This window comes from Canis lupus, chromosome 1, assembly GCF_003254725.2.
Source record: "Canis lupus dingo isolate Sandy chromosome 1, ASM325472v2, whole genome shotgun sequence".
NCBI classification, from domain to species: domain Eukaryota; kingdom Metazoa; phylum Chordata; class Mammalia; order Carnivora; family Canidae; genus Canis; species Canis lupus.
The window spans coordinates 55,192,107-55,212,200 of NC_064243.1; the positions used below are offsets into that span (position 1 = coordinate 55,192,107).

At 52.2% G+C, this 20,094-nt stretch overlaps 1 long non-coding RNA gene across 1 annotated transcript; it reads right to left on the reverse strand.

Moving 5' to 3' along the window:
* Positions 1–8,070: 8,070 nt before the first annotated feature.
* Positions 8,071–18,610, reverse strand: LOC112644438 (uncharacterized). Its single transcript, XR_003126387.3, has 4 exons — positions 18,541–18,610; positions 16,188–16,688; positions 12,897–13,065; positions 8,071–10,394 (listed from the first exon to the last, which is right to left on the reverse strand). It is a non-coding gene; the product is annotated as an uncharacterized LOC112644438 (long non-coding RNA).
* Positions 18,611–20,094: the final 1,484 nt, after the last annotated feature.

Here is a 20,094-nt window from a genome sequence, read left to right on the forward strand (position 1 = left end):
GCCAGAGCCCGTGTCCTACCTGCCCCCCATCCACACTAATCCCTGAGCTGCCTCAGCTTATCTCAGGCCCCTCCTGGCAGGTGTGGCTGAGTCATAGAGAGCTGAGTGTCCCTCCCTTTGTTATAAGGAAAAGCTGGGGGAAATGGTAGATTAACGAATTCTCTTAAGCCATTCTTTTTTTTTTTTTAAGGTTTTATTTATTTATTCATGAGAGGCACACAGAGAGAGGCAGAGACACAGGCAGAGGGAGAAGCAGGCTCCATGCAGGGAGCCCAACATGGGACTCGATCCTGGGACCCCAGGATCATGCCCTGGGCTGAAGGCAGGCGTTCAACTGCTGAGCTACCCAGGTGACCCCTCTTACGTCATTCTTAAGAGAATTGAGATTGCAAGCACCCACCTAACCAAACCTTGGATGCTCTTCACCTGTGTTGTCTGGGTACGCCTACTCATTCCTCAAAACCCCACTGGGAATCTGCTCTGACACCAACAAAGGTCACCATTCCTCCCCCAGCAGCACCACTTATGCTCCTTACACGGACTTCAGATGGCCAAGAAGCCCCATGTGTGTTGACTTTGAATATGAGGGTTCGTTTCCACAGACTCTGCAGCCGGGTAGACCTGGTTCCGTGCAGGATCTCGGCTTGCAGGCATTCTGGGAACATACAGGATCCCTCTGTTTCAACCCAGGTTTCAGGCATGGAATGAAGTACAGTGGCTGCCACACCAGGGTGTTCTCAGGACTACCTGGGGCAGTGAGCATGAGGGGCTTGGCACAGGGCCTGGCCCAGAACCCGTGGCCACTTACAGCCATCGGAGGCCCTTGGCGCTCTGCATGCAGTCATGCTCAGTGCATTTTGAAGAACCCATCAATCCATTAGTGCTATGGTCATTTGGCGAGGAAAGTCATATCTGTAGACAAGTGGCTAAAGGCTGGGGCTGTGAGTGGGTTCACGGCACCTCATTTCCCACCTTGACGTAGATTCTAAGGTGTATTCTTGGATGAGGTCTGTTGAGTTTTGTGCAGCATGGGCTTGGCCCTCATAACGTGCTTTCAGCCCAGTGACAGATGGTGCCACAGTTTTTCTATCCCGAGGGAAGCCATGCACACACCCATCTATAACTGGGTCACAGAGTCTGCTTCAACCTGCCTAACTTGGAAATTGGAATAAAAAAAAAACAAGTTTTTCATAGAAAGAATTTTTTTTAAGAGCTCAGAAGCTTAAAAGGATTCTTTCAAATTGATGTCAATGGCATTTCCGTGAATTACAGCTGGGCCCGGAGCTTGAGCAGAGTCATGGCTGTTCAGAGTGTGTGGTTCCGCTGTGTGGACACAGGACTGATTAGGTCATTAACTCTGGTCATGGGCTCTTTGACCTCTCCAGTGAATCAGGCACCAGTCCTGGGCAAACCTAGAGGTGAGCGGATGTCCTGGCTGGGGTCCAGGGGGGCCAGTGTCCATGGGGCTTCAGCCTTACTTCAGGGAGGACCCGCAGGTTCTTCAGACCTCCCACCAGACAGGAGAGGGATAAGAAGATTGAGTCTAGCCTTGTCGGTGCCACCCGGCATCCTTGCATGGGGATGGACCCTCCCCAAACATGCTGTCTCCAGTGAGTAGAATCCTGGACTCAGAGTCTCCAGGTGGGGGAGCCTCAAGGTTGACCCTGTCTGATCTCAGCAAGCCCCCATGACCCAGAGTCTCTGAGGCCCCTGCCTGCCACTGCCTTGCCACTGTGCCTGGGGACCAACTAGAGGGGCTGCCGGGGCTGCGGCTATAACCCGAGTCACAGGTACATCTCACTCATCTGTCCCCTGGCTCACCAGCAGGCCCTCACGAACCATGGCCTGGGCCTTCCATCTCCATTCAGGGGGCCCCACACCCCAGTGGGAGCATCTCATCAATGTATTCTCAGTGCTTCCTCTTCTTGCCCCACGTGGTATGTCTTTTTTTTTTTTTTTTTTTTTTTATGATAGTCACACAGAGAGAATGAGAGAGAGAGAGGCAGAGACACAGGCAGAGGGAGAAGCAGGCTCCATGCACCAGGAGCCCGACGTGGGTTCGATCCCAGGTCTCCAGGATCGCACCCTGGGCCAAAGGCAGGCGCCAAACTGCTGCGCCACCCAGGGATCCCAATTTCTTTTCAGTATTTGAAATAATTATAAATTCATAGGAAGTTGCAAAACACATGGAGGGAGTTCCCAGGAATCCTCACCCCGCCTCCTCTAATCGTTACACCTGACATAATTACAGCACAGTATCCCACCCAGGAAACTCACGTAGCCGCAAGTCACAGTTTCTTTAGAGTTCACCAGTCTTAGATACATGTGAGTGTGTGCATGTGTGTGTGCGTCTGTAGTTCTGTGCAATCCCCCCCAAGATATTCTTTATTCTTATGTTACCCCAGGCACCCTGCATCACACGTGGAGAAGGTGAGCAGGTGGCTCGTGTCCAGTTCCATGCAATTTTATCCCATGTGTAGATTCATCCCTGCCGGCACAATGAGAGAGGGGCTCCATCCCCACATGGCTGCCTCACGCTAATCCTCTGTGGCCACACCTCCTTCCCCATCCCTCACTCCTGGCAACCACGAATCTGTTCTCTGTCTCTGCAACCTTCTCATTTATTTATTTGACAGAGAGGGAGAGAGAGAGAGAAAGAGAGAGTGAGAGCACACAAGCAGAGGGAGCAAGAGAGGGAGAAGCAGACTCCTCGCTGAGCAGGGAGCCTGATGTGGAGCTCGATCCCAGGACCCCGAGATCATGACCTGAGCCCAAGGCAGACGTTTCACCAACTTAGGTATCCAGGGGCCCATCTGTAATCTTCTTACATCGAGAATGCTATATCAATGAAATGATACCATAGTTGACCTTTCTAGATTGGCTTTTCCATTCAACATGATCTTCTTGAGATCCACCCACGCTGTGTGCATCAAAGAATTTGTTCCTTTTACTGCTACCTACAGTCCCTCACAGTAGATCAACCACTGTTTGTGCAACCATTCATCTGTTGAAAGGCTTTTGGATTGCTTGCTCTGTGGGGTTATTATGAATAATGCTGCCGTGAAGGTTTGTATGAACATAGATTTTATTTCCCTGAGCTAAATCTCCAAGAGAGTAATTGCTGGGTCACACGATAAACGCATGTTTAGTTTTGGTTTTATTTTTTTGTTTTTAAGAAACCGCCAAACTGTTTTTGCAGAGTAGCCATGGCATTTTGTATTCCCATCAGTAACGTATGAGTAGTTTCGTTTCTCCTCATCCTTGCCAGCACTTGGTATTATCGCTATGTTTTATTTCAGCCGTTCTGATGATATGGTGATGATATGTCCTTGTGGTGCAATTTGTATGTCCCTCGTGTTCATGACATTGGATTTCTTTTCATACACTTATTTGCCATCTGTGTATCCTCTTCAGTGAAATGTCTGTTCGTGTTATTTACCCGCTTTCAAATTGGATTCTTTGGTTTTTTTGCTGTTGAATTTTGAGTTCTTTATATTTTATAGATACAAAGTATCAGTTGGATACATGGTTCACAAATATTTAATCCTAATCAATATTGTCTTTCCATCATCTTCATTCAGAATCTTTTGCCTAATGAAAGCTTTTACTATTAATGAGGTCCAATTTATCAATTCATCTTTTATAAATTATACTCTTGGTTTCTACTCTAAAAGCTCTTGGTCTTCACCCTGAGAGTGCTGTAGATTCTCTTCTATGTTTTATTCTAAAAATTTTATGGCTTTACTCTCAGCCTTTAAATCCATGATCTGTCCATAGTTATCTTGTATGAATTATGTCAAGGTTGATTTTTCTCTAGAGATGTCCGGTTGCTCCAGAATCCTTTGTTCAAAAGGCAGTAACTCTCCTACCGGATTGCTTTTGCAGCTTTGGCCAAACTCGGTGGTCATCTTTGTGTGGGTCCATTTCTGGGTTCTGGGTTCTCTTCCATGGCCCTGCTCTTCTCTAGCACCATGCTGTTTTGATCACTATGGCTACACAACCAGTCTGAATATTGGGTAGATTCCTCCCATTTTAGTTCTCTTTCAAAAAACTATTTTAGCTATTCTGGGTCCTTTTCCTTTTCATATAAATTTTTAAGTAGGTTTGTTCATGTCTATAAAAAAAACCCTATAAAACCTTGTTTGGATTTTGGTAGGAACTGTGACAATCTGCACATCCATTTGGGAACTGACATCTTTATTATGTGAACTCTTCAGTGCACGAACGTGGCAAACTCTGCATCTCTTCCCACCGCCTTTGACTTTCCTTCTGTCAACATTTTGTGATGTTCAACATAGAGATGCCACATGTTTTGTTCCATTTATACCTAGAGACATATTTCCTTGGGAGCATTTTTAAGTGGTATTGTTTTTAATTTCCGTTTCCACATGATCTCTGTCCACCTATGTTGTTAATGTGGTTGGTCTGTTAGATCTCACATCCTGAGTCCTTGCTGAGCTCACTTGTAAGGTCTCAGAGCTTTATTGTAGATTCCTTGGGATCTCCTACATAGATGATCTTGTCTGTAAGTAGAGACTCTTTCCTTTCTTCCTTTTCTATCCATATGCCTTTTTCTTGCCTTATTGCTCTGGCATCAACATCTAGTACTGCCTTGAATGGCAAGGTCCTCCTTGCCTTCTTCCCAGCCTGAGGGGGAAATAATCATTTCTTTATCACTAGCCACAATATTAGCTGCATGAAACACAATGTTTCATGTAATATTTTGCACACTCTGGCAGTTTCCTATTACTTCTTTGACAAACCACCACAAATTTAGCAGCTTAAAACAGCACAGATGTACATTTTGATGGTCCTGGAGCCAGAAGTCCACAGCCAGGGTGTCTTCAGGGTGCATTCCCGGAGGCTTGGGGACCACACATGGCCAGGTGTCTGCAGTGACCTTGGGAAGGCATGAAAGTGTGTTACTTTTCAGCAGAGATACAGCAACTAATTTTTTTCTGAACAAATAAAATCGCATCTGCTCTGAAATATAACTAGTGGATTTATGGTCGTTTTGGCACAGAATATTTGAAATCAGGCCTTAGAAACATCCCAGTTGTAGGCTTTCTTCAGATATCCCCAACGAGCAAGTACTGGTTCTCGGAAATACCATCCCTGATTCATAGCTGGAAGGACTGAGGCAGGGACGAATAAGCAACTCTCTCTTCCTGAGCTCTAAGACGCCCTTACCTTTGCAAGCCATGCACTATGTTGCCAAATGTCAACAGTTTGTCTCCTTTACAAAGGAGTTTTGTGTCTCCCTCCTTTCCCTTCCCTCTTCCTCTTTGTCCTTTGAGCACCTGCCCAACAGGCTGTGCAGTATCTGTCCACTTTCTTGCTGTGCTGACTTCCGTCACTGGGTCTGCACCTTCTCTCACCCATTTGCAAGGGCTAATGCCTCGGAGGGAGCTGCTGGGGGCTGGACGGAGGAAGTGGGTTTCATGGCTTTTCCAGGGTTAGTGCACATCCAGCTGCGTGATTAAGGCCTTCATGGGTGGATCTGGCTGAGGATGCTCTGAAGCTCCGTTTTGGGGGCAGCTCTTGCCTGGGTCATTGCAGAACAGTGGACTTGTTACCTGAGCCTTTCAGAAGGAAGCAGGAGCTGCCCCAAAGGTGGATCATGGACAGTTGGACTCTGAGGTCCCCCAGTGAGCTTGCCTAAGGAGAGAACTTTCTTGTAAAGAGAAAAGAAAACAACATTCCATTGTTGTTGTTTTTTACTTTGTCTCTCTCCTTTTTTAATGACAAACCAGTGTTTCTCATTAGGAGCTCTATGGGCGTTTCTGGCAGGACAATCCTTCATTTTGCAGAAATCCTTGGATTGCAGGATGTCAAGTATCCCTGGGGCCTCGAGCACCCCCAGTTTCTGTGAAAACTAAAAACGCCCCTCAGATGTTTCCAAACACCCCCGAAGGGAGCCAGACGGCTTCCTCCAGAAAACCTAACGCCGGGTTATTTTAAAGGCTTCATATTCACTGTTAGTGAGAACAGATTCTCTGGAGACACGGTTTTTCTAATAAGGGGGTAGGAAGGAAGATCGTAATTGGAATGCTGATTACCCTCAGCATTAACCCTTTCTAGGCCCGCATGGTGGCCTCTGGAGGCTGAGTCTATAAACCATCCACTCAGGGCTGAGGAGCCCCCGAAGGGCACCAAGCAGCCAGAAATGATCGCAGGCTGCTTCGAAGCACACAATCCACATGCTTTTAGAGCCATACCCCACTCGTGAGGAGGTTTTCCTTCAGCATCCGGGAGGCTGGGGTGAGCTAGGAGGTGTTGCTGTGTGAGCCAGCGTGGCAAGGGACCAGCTTCACTTGCTTAGTCAGCGTCAGATCATTGTTTCACCACATGCTCTATTTTCGGGCACTGGGAGGGCATGTACACTTGTTTGGGGGAGGGGGTCGGGGGGTCCTGTCTCTGCGGATCAGCTTGGAGGTCAAGTTCCCGCACAGGCTGGGTCTGGCGCAGACGGCCAGGGGGATCCTGCAGGGCAGCCCGGCTCCGGACGCACCCCCCGCCTCCCCCCCAAGCAGACTCTGCTTATGCTGTTTGCATTAGCGGGACTCGCACATCTTTGTTTTTGTAACTCAGGGGCAGGCGGTGCGGGGACCGGCTGCAAGAGGGGTGGGGTGGACTGTGTGTGTCGGCCTGGGTTTGAACTACGTGGCTCCTTGGAGTCCCTCAGGGGCTTGCTGGCTGCTCAGGGCCCATTGGGGCGGGGAGCTCACAGGTGGGCCCAGGCCCAGGGCAGGAGGAAGATGAGAAGCAGCATGCTCGGCCTACCACGCCTCCTCCCCTCGGCAGCAAGGGCGCTCCTGCAGGTGGTTCTGAGGGCCACAGACATGACGACAGCCGAGGGGCTGCCGGACACTCTGGGAGGTTCTCTGCGGGCCCGATGTTGCTCAGACTGTGGGTACCTGGGAACCCCAGTAGTTGGCACCCAAATCCCAGCCATGCAGAGGGGATCAGCCAGGGTAAGAGCGAGGCCGCACAGGGAGACGGATGGGTAGGGGGCTAGAGACCAGGTCTTTTCCCCCAGAGCCACCTGCTATTAGAAATAGGATGTGCAGGCACCTGGTGCAGGACGTCAGAGCCTGGCTGTCCCTGTCCCCAGACTGGGAGCCTGTTTCCTAAGCTCCCCTGTGTTCCGCGTTCTGACAGCAGGTAGCACAAAACCCCTGAGGGGCTGCACTTTCTATTTGGACTTAAACCTTCTCCCTCTGATTTCTCGAGCCAGCAGAATTTATTTCCGCTTTGGGGTCTGGCGAGGCTATTGTCAGCACGGCTGCTGTGCTCCTGGGCACCACTGCGTCCCAGCGCCCGGCGTGCAGTGCCACCTCCCATCCACTGATCAACCAGCTCTCATCATCGCTCAGTAAGATGTCCCTTGGGCCTGATGTGATTATCGCACAAGGGCCCCAGCGTGGAAGTCCCCGGGTCGTGCCCAGCCTGATGCAGCGCTTCACCAGGTCTGGGCGAGGAGGCCGGGATGCGCCAGGCCCGCTTCGCTGTGGCCCTGGTTCCGGATTCGGCAGCGAGCCCCCGCCCCCTCCCAGCCCTCCCTCGGAATCCTGACATTGCTGACAGTCTGATACTGCTTTGCCATATTGAGTCTAATTCATAGGAAATATTGCCTAGTCAGGCACAGAATTTAAAAAGCAAATCTAGGGCAGCCCAGGTGGCTCAGTGCTTTAGTGCTGCCTTCAGCCCCTGGGTCGTGAATCAAGTCCCAAGTCCCTGCGTGGAGCCTGCTTCTCCCTCTGCCTGTGCCTCTGCCTCTCTCTCTCTCTCTCTCTCTCTGTCTCTCATAAATAAATAAATAAAATCTTAAATAAATAAATAAATAATAAAAATAACAAGCAAATCTACATAATGCTTTCACCACGGTGTAAAAAGAAAAAAAAAGACACTTCATTAAAAAAAATAGTGTGTTTACATATTTAATATGTAAATTCTCAAGCACGGTTACACTAGAAAGAAGGTTTATAATGTCTTATCTGAAACCTTTGAGTAGATGTATTTGGGGATTTACACTTTTAAGGACTTTTTAATGGTAATACTGTGCTTGTTCTGTGCATCTCAGGTCAACACCCTTACAGCTGGCACAGTATCTTCTAGTCAAAGAACGTTTCTGAAGCTAAAATGTATGAACAGTCACGCAAAATGGGTGTTTAAGAGGTCAGTGAGCTCACAGCACCAGCCCGGCCACACGGGAGCCCACCCTTTAGGTCTTTGTTGTGTCCTCCAGTGTCCCCAGGGTGGAGGGCCTAGAGCCCGGCCTCAGCCCAGCTGGGCCCTGGTTCCCAGCCCTCTGACCCTCTGCTCCATGCTGGGTGCCCCAAGAAGCCCTGGGACTTGCCTGTGGCTTTACTCTGGGCCCCTGGGGCCGAGCCCTCATTTTAGGCCAGCAGACTGCTCTCGCTGCAAGCATAGCATCTCTTTTGCAGAACCATGTATGTGTCAGGACCCTGCTGACGTGCTGATTTGGGGTCATTCGTAATGTGTGTGTAGTCAGGGGTCCAGCAAAAACTTGCGTCCGGGGCCTTGTGCTCTCTGGGGGCACCCCTGTTGGTTCAAGTCAGATTGGGTCACTAGACAGAAATAACCGCTGGGTTTCAAGCTTTCTGGATTCAAGCTGGATTTTAGAATTGCAGATAAGGGGTCGTGGATCAGCAGATGTGTGCGTTCACCATACACAGCCCCTCGGGAACTCGAGAAGAGCTGGGGTGGAAGGGCAGTGTGTGGGCAGCTCTCGTGCTACCATGACACGATTTTCCAACATAGTGAATAAATTCCAGAAAATGTCCCGACAAAATAAAGTTCAATCTTTGTAATAGTTGCATTCTTGGAACATTAAAGCCATGCAAAATAATAATAATAAAAACTTCATGTTTATGTTATGAAATGGGAGTCAGGTTCCCAGTGCAAATAACTATAAGCAAGTTTCTAGCTGCCCAGTAACTCAGTGAGGTATTTCAGGCAGCATCTACACAGGGACAAGCAGCAGGTGCTCCGGGAAGGCTGTGAGTTCCATACAGTGTCCCTGCGCTCTTCACGTCAAGCTTTCTGCTGTTTCCTTGGGGGTGGACGAGGTGTTTATGGAGCTAAGCAGATTTCCATCCCACCCGGGAAGCCTCAGATGCCCTGGCCCCAAAAGGTGGATTTACTCTCTACAGCTGTTCAGAGCTGGACTCGGCCCAGCACTGCCCCCGGCAGGATCCAGCCCCAGCCACAAGGGGTGCAGCCCGGAGACCTGACCCCATCATCTGGTCCCCCAACACACAGGAGTTCTGAAAGCAGTGAAATGAGGGCTGTAATAGTCTTAATGGGAAGACCGAGACACAGCAAGTTAGCACTTAAATTCTTGCTGCTGGGCAGGGCCGGAGCCTGGTGCAGACCCAAGTGTCCATCTCCTTCCAGGCTCCCTCCGCAGGCAACAACGTCTACAGGAAGGACAGCCTTGGCCAGCTTTGCTCCCTGTCCTTGTGTGAAGGGAGGCTTATTGCCTCTTTCTTTTCTACACACTGATCTTCCGAAGTGAGAATTCACAGGACAGCTTCCTGGTAACAGGATCTGTTACTAGCTGAGAAGGGACTATGCTGTTTCTGAAAACTATTTCCCAGGATTGGCATGCTTTCTGGGCAGGCTCCAGTGCCCCCCAAGAAGGCTCTAGACAGTCCTCAATTTTGCACCCAGTGCAGGAAAGGGGGACCTTATACTTATTCTGGTGTGTTACTCTGAGGTCAAGTAGCTTGAGTCATGGCGTGGTTGCCACACCTGCTAACAGGAAAGGTGGCTGAAGCGGCTGGCACTGTCCCCCTCTTCAGACCACACACGTGGCCATAGGCCTGGAAGCCACAGCGGCAGGTGCACTGGTGGCCACTCCAAGTCTGCCCACGGCCACTGTGCCCTCCAGAACCCTGTTCCATCTTGTGCCCTCTGACCCCACTCTGCTCTCTCAGCCGGTCTCTGGTCTCTTGGTAAACTCACAATTGTCCGGGGGGTTGGTGCTGTTTTGGGTTGACCTCCCACAGCGCCTCGATGCCCTCTAGCACTGCCACCCTCCGGCTGCAAAGCACAAAACCTGACAAACCAAAAGCCAGTTCCTCGTATTATCCAAAGGCGTGTCTTGGTTTCCGGGATTGGCTCCACTTTCTGACATGTGGATTTAGACATAACATAAAACTCACTTTCCTGAAAGGCTCTTTATCCAATATATTTTGGGGACGTCTGCTGAATTGGGTGCTTGGTGTGGTGGCAGAGATAGAGAGATCTATAAGACAGCCTTCAGAGGGCTCACAGCATGGTCAGGTCGGACCTTTGTGTCCACTCTCAGCAAGTCACAGGTTCCAGAACCTTCTGAGCGAGTAGATAGCAGCAATGACATATATGGCCTGTTGCAGATGAAAAGAAAGCAAGAAACACCGTGCTGTGTTTGGAATTTTAAGGACAGACTGTCAGGATCCCTGCTGTTTGAAGTAGTGGACTGCAGTAGGAGATGGAGAGAATTGCTCATCCTCGCAGCACGAACCTAAGCCAGGGGGTAGAGGGTGGTGGGAGCCAGGGGATGGAGGTACTACGGGGTTAGTGTGAAGAGAGTCCATGGTGGCCTGTGTTAGGTGACCACTGAGCAAAGACCCGGAGAAGCAGGCCATGAAGAAGAGACCCGAGGCCTCTGGATGGGTCTGTAAGTCCAGGCTCCACTGACACGGCAGCCCTGCTTCCACGTACCTCTCACTGACCAGTGCTGGTCCTACAGCCGCGCGCAGTCTGCACGCCGACTCCCCACTTCTCCCGTGGGATGCACAGGCCAAGCCACAAGACGATGGATGGGGAATTCTAATGCTATTACAGGAAGGAGCAATAGATGGTAACAGCGATCCCGTCTATCATGGCCTGTTTGAGATCCCCATTGGATGGACAATACGGGGCCGCACAGATGGCTTGGCCAAACTGCTGCCAGCAGGGCCCCCTGGGGAGCCTGTCAGGCCTCGTGAGTCTGTGTGAGGGTCTCCTTCCTTGGGGACCCAGGGTCACAGGAGGCACCGTGGTGCTGCCAGGGGGTGATGGTCTGAAACCTGGGCCTGCTCACCTGATGCCCAGTATCCTCCCCCAATTCCAGAATCGGCACAGATACATCCAAAAATACTTCATAAACACCTTAGTATATGGGTTTTCAGCCTGCCTCCCTGGACCCCACGAGGCACGAAGCCGTGCCTGCTAGCTGCGAGTGCCTCTGGGTGTGCAGAACATGCTCACGCTTCCTTTTCCTTTAGGGGTTCCCTTGCAACACACGCTTGGCTCCTCTCTTATTTCTCTGAACAGAAACGCTCTTGGCTTGCCTGCATGTGGATCCCCTCCTAGGAAACTCCTCATGGGTCGTGTGACCTCATGAACAGCTTCATTGTCTGGGTCATGGGGGAAGGTCGGGGAAAGGTCTCCTCCCCCTGCCCTGCGAGCCAGGCACATGGGGGTCAGCTGGCAGGTCAGGGCCCAGGTTTATTCTATGTCATACCCTTGACTTGGCACATCTCCGGGTGCACAGCCCTGTGACTCCTTGAGGCCCCGTGCCCAGCAGAGAGGGGCAGGGGTGATGTTGCTGAACGTGAGCCCAAGAAACGAAGGACAGGAGTGTGTGGCAGGGGCACTGCTGACATCCACCTCACTCCCTCGCTCAGCTCTTTCTGTAAAACCCTTCATTGACCCACATATTGATGCATCTGCTCTGGCACCCCTGACTGACCCTGAGAAACAGGGTCTCAAAGCTCCAGGTGTTGCCCACCTCTGGTCAGGACCAGCACCAAGAAATGAGAACCTGGGAACCAGGGGTGTCTGCATTCAAGCAATTGTCTCTGCCCCCTCCCCACCCTCTTCATCAGTGGGTCCTGGGCCTGGTTTGGAACAGGAGAAAAGAAGAGTGGGTGAGGGCACCCTGCAAGGAAAAGGAGATGGATCTTTGTACTCCAAGGGATTGGATCCCTAGCCAAAGTCAGCCAAGAGCCCAAGGTCACAGGACCCAACTGTGTAGAACTCCATCCCCGCTTCACCCACCCAGGTCCTGTGCGTGCTGGTCCCCCCTCCACCTGCCCAGGTCCTGTGTGTGCTTAGACGCCCTCCATCTGCCCAGGTCCTGTGCGTGCTGGGCCCTCCTCCACCTGCCCGGGTCCTGAGACTATTCTTCTGAAGGAGTCTGCTCTTTTGTGAGCCAGGGTGCGGCCCTCCTAAGAAAGCATCTTCTGTGTCTCCATTCAGTGAACATGTGGAACAGTCTCAGAAATTTCCCCCTCCCAGGGCAGCATCAGGAGAGGTCAGAGGCTGGATGAGCACAGCTTTGCCTGCCTCAGAGCCAGAGCCAGTGAGGGGGCCATTGCAGGGCCTGAGAACAGCCAGGCCACGCTCCTGGAGCCAGGCTTGGTTAGGGCCCAAAGCTGTGAGCCCTGCTGCTGAGAGATAATGCTGCGTCTCCCAGGCATGCAAGGGAGCAGATAAGAGATGACATTGCCCTCGACAACTGCGGTGCATGTCTGCATGTGGTCCCTTGGATTTCCAGTGGGTTTCCTTGTTCTCACTATTTTTCTTATGACCTTAAGACTGCCTCTTTGTCTCGAAGTTCAGGCAGCCCCATGGCGACAGAGACCACTGCATAAATACATGACGTTGTCATTTATTGGGGACCCTGTCTCTCTGCTTAACAGCAGGACGGCAGCCAGTGCCAGCTCTTGGGCAGAGGTGGGCTTTGGGCCCCAGCTATCAGGGCTCCTGTCCTGTAAGGGGGTGCTGGGGCAAAGGGCCCCCAGCTGCTCTGGGCCCTGTTAGGCCTCCTCGGGTCCCGCTAAGCTGCCGGGGAGCACCCTGGAGACCCTTGCCCCTTCTCCTATGGCGAATTCCCCACTTACAGAAAAAGGAAGCCTCGCCCTGGATTCTCACTGTGGCCTTCTCGCTGGGGGCTGTGACGTGTAGTCGGGGCCCTGCAGACTTCGCATCCTGGCCCTCCGCTTGCAGGACACAGGCTGACATCATGATGTGGAGGGTGCCTGCCTCGAGGTGGGCCGGCGCGCCTGCGTTCTTTAAATAAAGGGTAAACAAAGATGCTTCCTTAGACCAAACCATGCCAAGTAAACATGTATGTGTTTGCTTCCTTTGTTTGTAATCCAGGGCTTTGGTCCCATGGAGATCAAAGTGCTTCCTCGCCAGACCCCCGGTCCAGTCTTGAAATTGAAGGAAAGAGCCTCAAAGTGCACCACCTGCTTAGTTGCTTCTACTTGGGTTTGTCACCACCCCCACCCAAATCGCTGTGGGCAGAGGGAACCCTGGAGCCAGGCTTCACCCAGCACCGGGCAGCAGACTCTCCACCCCCATCTGTACAGCTGTGTCCCTACCACCTAAGGCTCCACCTGAACTCAGCTTCAAGTGTCTCACCCAAAATCTAGCCTCTGAGCACCTGGACCCCTCCATGGAGCAGAATGCTATGTATCCCAGCAAAGCAGGTAGGTGTGACAGGACAGGACACGGTGGTGGCTGCCCAGACGCTCACCAGATCAGCCCGAAGGAGATCACATATGCAATGCTGAGCCTGGCGCTGAGCCTGGCACTGAGGAGCTGGTGTGCAGACCTCCCCTGGCTGTGCTGGCAGCAGGTGGCACCTGCATGAGTGTCCCAAGGGGAACTGATGAATCCACCCAAACACGATTGAAGGGAACAGGGCAGTGGGCATAACACCTTTCGTGAAGTGGGCAGGGGCAGCAAGGCCTCCCACATGGAGGGGAGGACGCACCTGTCTGTCCACGACCCAGCCCACCTTGTGGCCGTGAGACACCTGGTGCAGGATTCCGATGGAACAGGCTGAGTTCCTGGGTGCTCTCGGCCTCGGTGGGCTAACTGGGTGCCCGGGCAGGCTGCAGCTCCATCCTGGGCCCAGAAAGGTACTTCAACACAGGAAGCCACAGCAGCAACAGTGGGCTGAGCACATGGGCTGCTGCTGCACCAGGTGAACAATATGCTCACGTCTGGTGCCCACACCCGCCAGGGCCCGGCTCCTATGTCTCGTCCTCACTGGGTGGTTCACGGCTGCTTCCCATCCTGTTCCCCCACCATCCCCTGCCCTGGGCTCACCTGAGGACCGCCCACCAGCTGGCCCGGCCCAGCCCCACACTCCCCGCAGCCACCCCTGCTGAGCGCCCTGGTTCCGTGAGGGCAGTGGGCCCCCATCCAGTGGTACATCAGTCCCCGCAGCTGCCTGGTGAGTAAATCATTGTCACCATTTCTGCTCCTAGAGGTGAGGGGCTGGGGCTCAGAGATCAGATGATGGATTCAAAGTGATTTCCAGGAGAAGGGAGCAGGTGGTGTGGCCGGGGCACCTCCCCAGAGCGAGGGGAGGACTTGGCTCCGAGTGGCCGCAGAGGTGGGCAGTTTCCTGGGTTTGAGAGGCCGCTTCCAGGCTGAGCCATCACACATGTCTGGGTGTCAGGAGTGGCTTCATGGTCAAGGCAGTGTTTGCACGAGGGCCCGGACACTCCAGCGGAGTGTCCAGCGCAGGCGGAGAGCTCCTGCGTTCCCTGCGTGTGACCCTTCGCACCGTTGTTGCATCCAGCTTGCTAACATTCTGGTGAGAATTTTTCCCTCTGAATTTACAAGGGATGTTAGCATGGACTTTTCTTTTCACGTCTTCATCAGGGTGCTACCGTATGGAGCGAGCTGGAAAGCTCATCTTCTTCTTTTATTTTCTGGAAGAGTTTTTGGAGTCTTGGCGATTTCTCCTCTTTAAATGTTTCATTCAATTCTTTGGGCCTGGCATTTCTCTCTGAGAAGATTTTTAATGGCTAATTTAATTTTTTTTAACTTGTTATAGATCCTTTTGGATTTTCTATTTCTTCTTAAGTTTCTAGGGACTTGTCCACTTCAAGTCGTTGGGTTTGTTGGCATAAAGCTGTTTGCAGTCTTCCCTTGTAGTCTTTTTTATTTCTGAGCCGTCAGTGGCGATTTCCTCTCCTTCGTTCATGGTTTTGGTGATCTGTGTCTTTCCTCACTTACTCTGTTTAATCTAGCTTGAGGTTTGCCAATTTTGCTGGTTTTCAGACAAATGGCTTTTGATTTAATTGATTTTCTCTTGTTTTCCTGTTTCAGTGTCACTGACTTTCACGCCAGTATTTATGATTTAATTTCTTCCGCTTGCCTCGGATTTAGTTTGCTCTTATTTTCCAAGATTCTCTTTGTGAACACTTAGGTTATTGATTTCATTTTTTTTTCTTTTTTTCTAAGATAAGCATTTAAAGCTATGAGTATCCTTCTAAGCTTTACCGTAGTTGCATCTGATATATTTTTGACTCGTTCTGCTTGCATTTTCACATGTATCTCCTCATCTCAGCTTAGGATGGGGTTTCATCCCGATAAACCTGCCATAAGCTGAAAATACTGGTAAGTCGCAAATGCGTTTCAGACACCTAACCTAACATACTAGGTTGGCCGAGCCACCCTCTGACATGCTCGGAGCATGTACATCAGCCCATGGTCAGGCATCAGCCCACGGTCGGGCAAAGCCATCTCACTCGAAGCCCATCTTATGACATCTTGAACAGCTCGTGTGGCTTACTGAGTGCTGTACTGAAAGTGAACACCAGTGTGGTTCTCGGGTATAAATGGCTGTCACTGTGTCACCTGTTTTCCCTCATGATCGCCTGACTGACAGGTGCTAAGGCCCCGGGGCCACTGGCCAGCATCACAAGAGAGGACCAGACAGCATGTTGCTAGCCTGGGACAAGATCCAGATTCAAAATTCCAGTAGTTTATACCGAAATGCAAACATCATGAAGTCAAAAAATCATCAGTTAGAACATCGTCAGTTGGAGACCATCCCATGTAGTCCCCATCCCAAACTCCCCTGTGAATGGCATTCTGCTTTGGGGAAGAGGGGGTGTTTTCTCTGGGGCGTTCCTCCTCAGAGAGCGTCATGAATACAAACCAACAGTGAGAGATCCCAGAGTCGCTGGTCTTAGGAGTTCCGCCTCTGTTATAATCAGGATCTTCCCTCATTTTCCAACACCTCCCCGCTCCCTGCATACCCCAGCTCCAAATCTGGTAAGAGACAAAGAGCCGGGCACCATCCACTGAAGGCCCAGCTGGGACAAAATCCTTGTAAGGTGACCAACCACCTGCTTGAGAGGGGAGCAGGGTAAGTATTGGAGGCTTACCCAGATTCAAACCCGGATCTAGAACCACGTTCAACACCAAGACTTCACCTTGCTCCCACACAGGATGAGCACCCAGGGAGCAGAGAGAAATCCCAGGCGTGTGCTTCACGAGGCCCCCCAAAAACGCAGGGAGGAAGCCCGGCCTCGGTCCTGCTGAAGTCCATACGTTTCAGCTCAGGGAGACGCATGGGCTCCCGGTGCCCCGTGAGCGGGGGCAACTCTGGCAGCGGAGCCTGTGGTCTGCTCCCTCCGTGCTGCGCGTCCCAGCAGGTGGCGAGGCGTCTCGGGTGAACAGGAGCCCTGGCAGCCTCCCGCGGTGGGGCAGGCAGGGACGGCGGCGAGGATGGCTTTGGTCTCCAGGGAAGGCTTGCTGGCCACCTTTCGAGTCCCCATCACGAGCCTCATCTGTGACATTTAGATGCCTCTTGCTGGCTCACGATGAGCTTTCCTGTGAGCGTGCTTGTTGCCTGGTCAGAGGTAGCGAATGATTCATATTTCATCCTAAAAGAAAGAAGAAAAAGCTTTTGCAAGTGTATTTGCGCTGTGATTAATTGTAACAATATATCTTTTGAAATGACCAAAAAAAAAATTGATAACACAGGGACACACAGCTCATGGGCAGGCTGATTCTAGCCAGCATCATAAATCAGCTGGGCGCCTGCCTTCGGGGGAAGTCAGGTTACTGTAGCTTTGGCTAATGACATGAGGGCTCCGGCTCCTGCCTCGGGGGTTCCAGCATGAGTAAGGGGTGAAGCTAGGATGTTAATGTGGGGACTCGAATCTGCAGAAAAGTGGAGAGAAGTCAGGCAGGCCCTGTCCACGGGACTTGGTCCTACGGAAGGAGGGCAACCGGATAAAGCCTGGCAAGCCCCTACCGTGGGAGAGGCCGAGACACACAGTGAGGCAAGGACCGACCTCATGGGTAGAGTCCGGGGGGACCCTTTCTCGGCAGCCGAGCCCAAGGTTGAAGTGGCAAGTGTCGGGTTCCGTACATGGAGAAGGAGATGGCCCAGCCTCCCCACTCCCCGCGACAGTGGCCAGCCTGGGTCAGCCTGAGCCGCAGTGGCCGTCGCAGAGGAAGAGGAGGAAGTGAAGTCACTTCCAGGCTCCCATTTGGATGAAGCCTTGCAGGAAGAATGTGCCAGAAAGGCTCTGCGCCCCCTCGCCACCTGCCTCTCCTTCAGAGACTGCTCTCGCTCCTGGCTCACCAGGCCCTTCGGGGTTCTGGCTCTGTGTGGACAAACCTCTCCAGCTTGACCTCCGGGCACAGATCCGACGTCCTCCTGCATCGCCCACACAGCACGGCCACAGCGGAGAACCTCCCGCGCTCGCCTGCCCCGGGGACCCAGGAGTTACACACGCAGGGCGTCAAAAGATGGCAATGGTTCAGCTGACACATGGGGGCTGCCCTGAGCCCTGGGGAGCGGGACCTCCCTGTGCCTGCCACCCTCGCCCCTCCAGCCCCGGCCGCCCACGGCGCAGCAGGTGCAGGGTAAGCCCGCATAGCCCCGGCCTCCTGCGCTGGCCCCTTAGCCGGAGCGAGTGGTGGTCAGTGACCAGGATGGAGCACTTGTTTGTCATTCAGGGTCTTACCTGTTCGGCTGCCAGGCCCCCCAGCAGGTGGGGAGATGGGGAACCTGGGAGGACTGGCCAGTAGACAGTGGGCGTGTGTGGGCGAAGTGGTAGGAAGGGGCAGGTGCTGGGGGTGACAAGGAGGCCGGGGCTCTGAGGCTGTGGGAGGCCACGTGAGGGATGCAGGAAACGGAACATGCTCCCAGGTACTACCTCCATGTACTCCTCCCCATCCCCCTCCCCACCCTCCTCCTTCTTCCCCCTTTCCTTCCTCCCCCTCCTCCTCCTCCTTCTTCTCTCCTCCCCTCTCCTCTCTATCCTCCTCCTTCTCCTCTTCCTCCTCCTCCTCACCCTCCTCTTCCCCGCTCCTCCTCCGTCTCCCGAATAGCTCTTCATCATTCCTGTTTGTACGTCAGAGGCTTTGCCTCAGGGAAGAAAAAGTCATTTTCTTGACTTTTGAGATCTTGAATACTTTTGTACTTGTATGACTAAGGCATTAGTCTGAAAGCTGAAATGCTTTTGATTTATAAGATCTAGGCTCTGTTGAGTGAGAAAAGGTTTTTCTTGGAATTCCGAGGGCCATACTTTGAGTATAAATAGTGAGGTCAGAGCCATGAGGTTGCATCAGGAAGCAGAGCAGCAGGAATAAAGGCGATGCCTTGTCAGCTGTGCTCCTTCCTAGAGAAGCAGGGAGAAGCTAGCAGGTGGGCTCTGAGGGGGAGCCTGGGGGTGTTCCTGCTCTGGGGGCAGAGCCAGGGGCTCCAGGGAACACGACACTCACCTGGCTCCTCAAGGTGGGGTCCCAGAAACTATGATCCTATGAGGGAGAAGTTGGATCCAGCCTGGGCCCTGAGAGGGAGATTAACAGGGTGGGTGGGGGTGATGCAGGGGAGCACCCCAGGGTGCCAGCGGGGAAGTGAGGGGAAGAGCTGACAGTTCTCACCTCCCAGGACGTCTCCAGAAGGTGGCAAAACTTCCATGTCCAGATGGGAAGCAGACGGTAGGAGCAGGATAGGACCGTACAGGAGCTCCCCTCCCCCCGTGGAGCCAGTGTTGGAGGACCAGTGCTGGGACCTGCAAGCTGTCCACCTCTCAAGGCATTTCATCAGTGCTCTCCCCAGAGTCCACCCTAGCGCCCCAAGAGCTGGGGTGCCCCCCCACACCACACAGAACAGGGTGGGGTCCCGGAGCAGCCCCTGAAGGGGCACCAGCAGCCCCTCCCTGGACCCCCACATCTTCATCCACAGGCCTGTGGGTCAAACGCCCTCCTTCCCTCTGCCTGTTGGAACTGGCGCCAGTTCTGCACCGTGTTTTGCAATAACAAAACCCACAGCCATTTGAACAGCACTGAGGTTCTGTGTCGGGAGCCAGGGCCTTTCCATGACCCCGTGTTCTCTGCTTGATTTTCTTTCATATATTTTTTAGTAACTGGAGCCAAATTTCAATGAAGACAAATGATGAAAAATACACCATCTAACATTTGCCATCTTTGAAAAGTAATTCCAGCCCTCCTTATTTATCTTGAGCGTGGACCTCTTCGCTTTCTGTGTTTTTCTGGCATTCTGATTGCCCTGAACTTTCCTTTCCCTTTATGGCTGAAAAAGAGAAAAGTTTTCCAGACTCTCCTACAGGATGAGGGGAACATAAGGCCGCTTATATTACAAACTAGATTTCTTTTGCCTTCCTAGGTCTTTAGAAATGACTGCACCCAAGACGGGCTATGGTGGAGTGATTCTAAGTTGCACGTTTTCTGCATGTTCAGGTGATACAAAACACAGCCCGAAGACAGTCCGTGCATGTGTGTTAGTTATCTATTGTTGTGGAACGAATCACCCCAAAACTTCATGGCTTCAAACAATAATAAGCATGCATTAGCTTTTCCAGTTTCTGGAGGTCAGGGATTTGGGAGCAACTTGATGGTGTGGCCCTCACCTGGGGTTTCTCATGAGGCTTGAGGGCTGTAGTCATGGGATGGGTGGCCTGGGATTGAAAGACCCGCTTCCAAGATGGCACACTTAAAGGGTTCTGGACCTACCTGCAATGTGTGTATGGTGGAGGGACCCCCACATCAACACCAACAAGCAATTCTCCAACACCTGCCGAGTGTCCTACAATTCAACCCAATTCTAACACTACCCAGAGGGAGCGTCAGATACCACAGGCTAAGGGCTCAGTCACACAAGACTTCCCCCCACAATGCCTTCAGACCCCATCCCCAGGTACAGATGGTATCTATGCACCTGTGTTTCTGACTGGTCGGCTCCAGAGTGGAGGCTCCCACAACCCTTACCTCGGATTTGATTAACTTGCTAAAGCAGCTCACAGAACTCAGAGA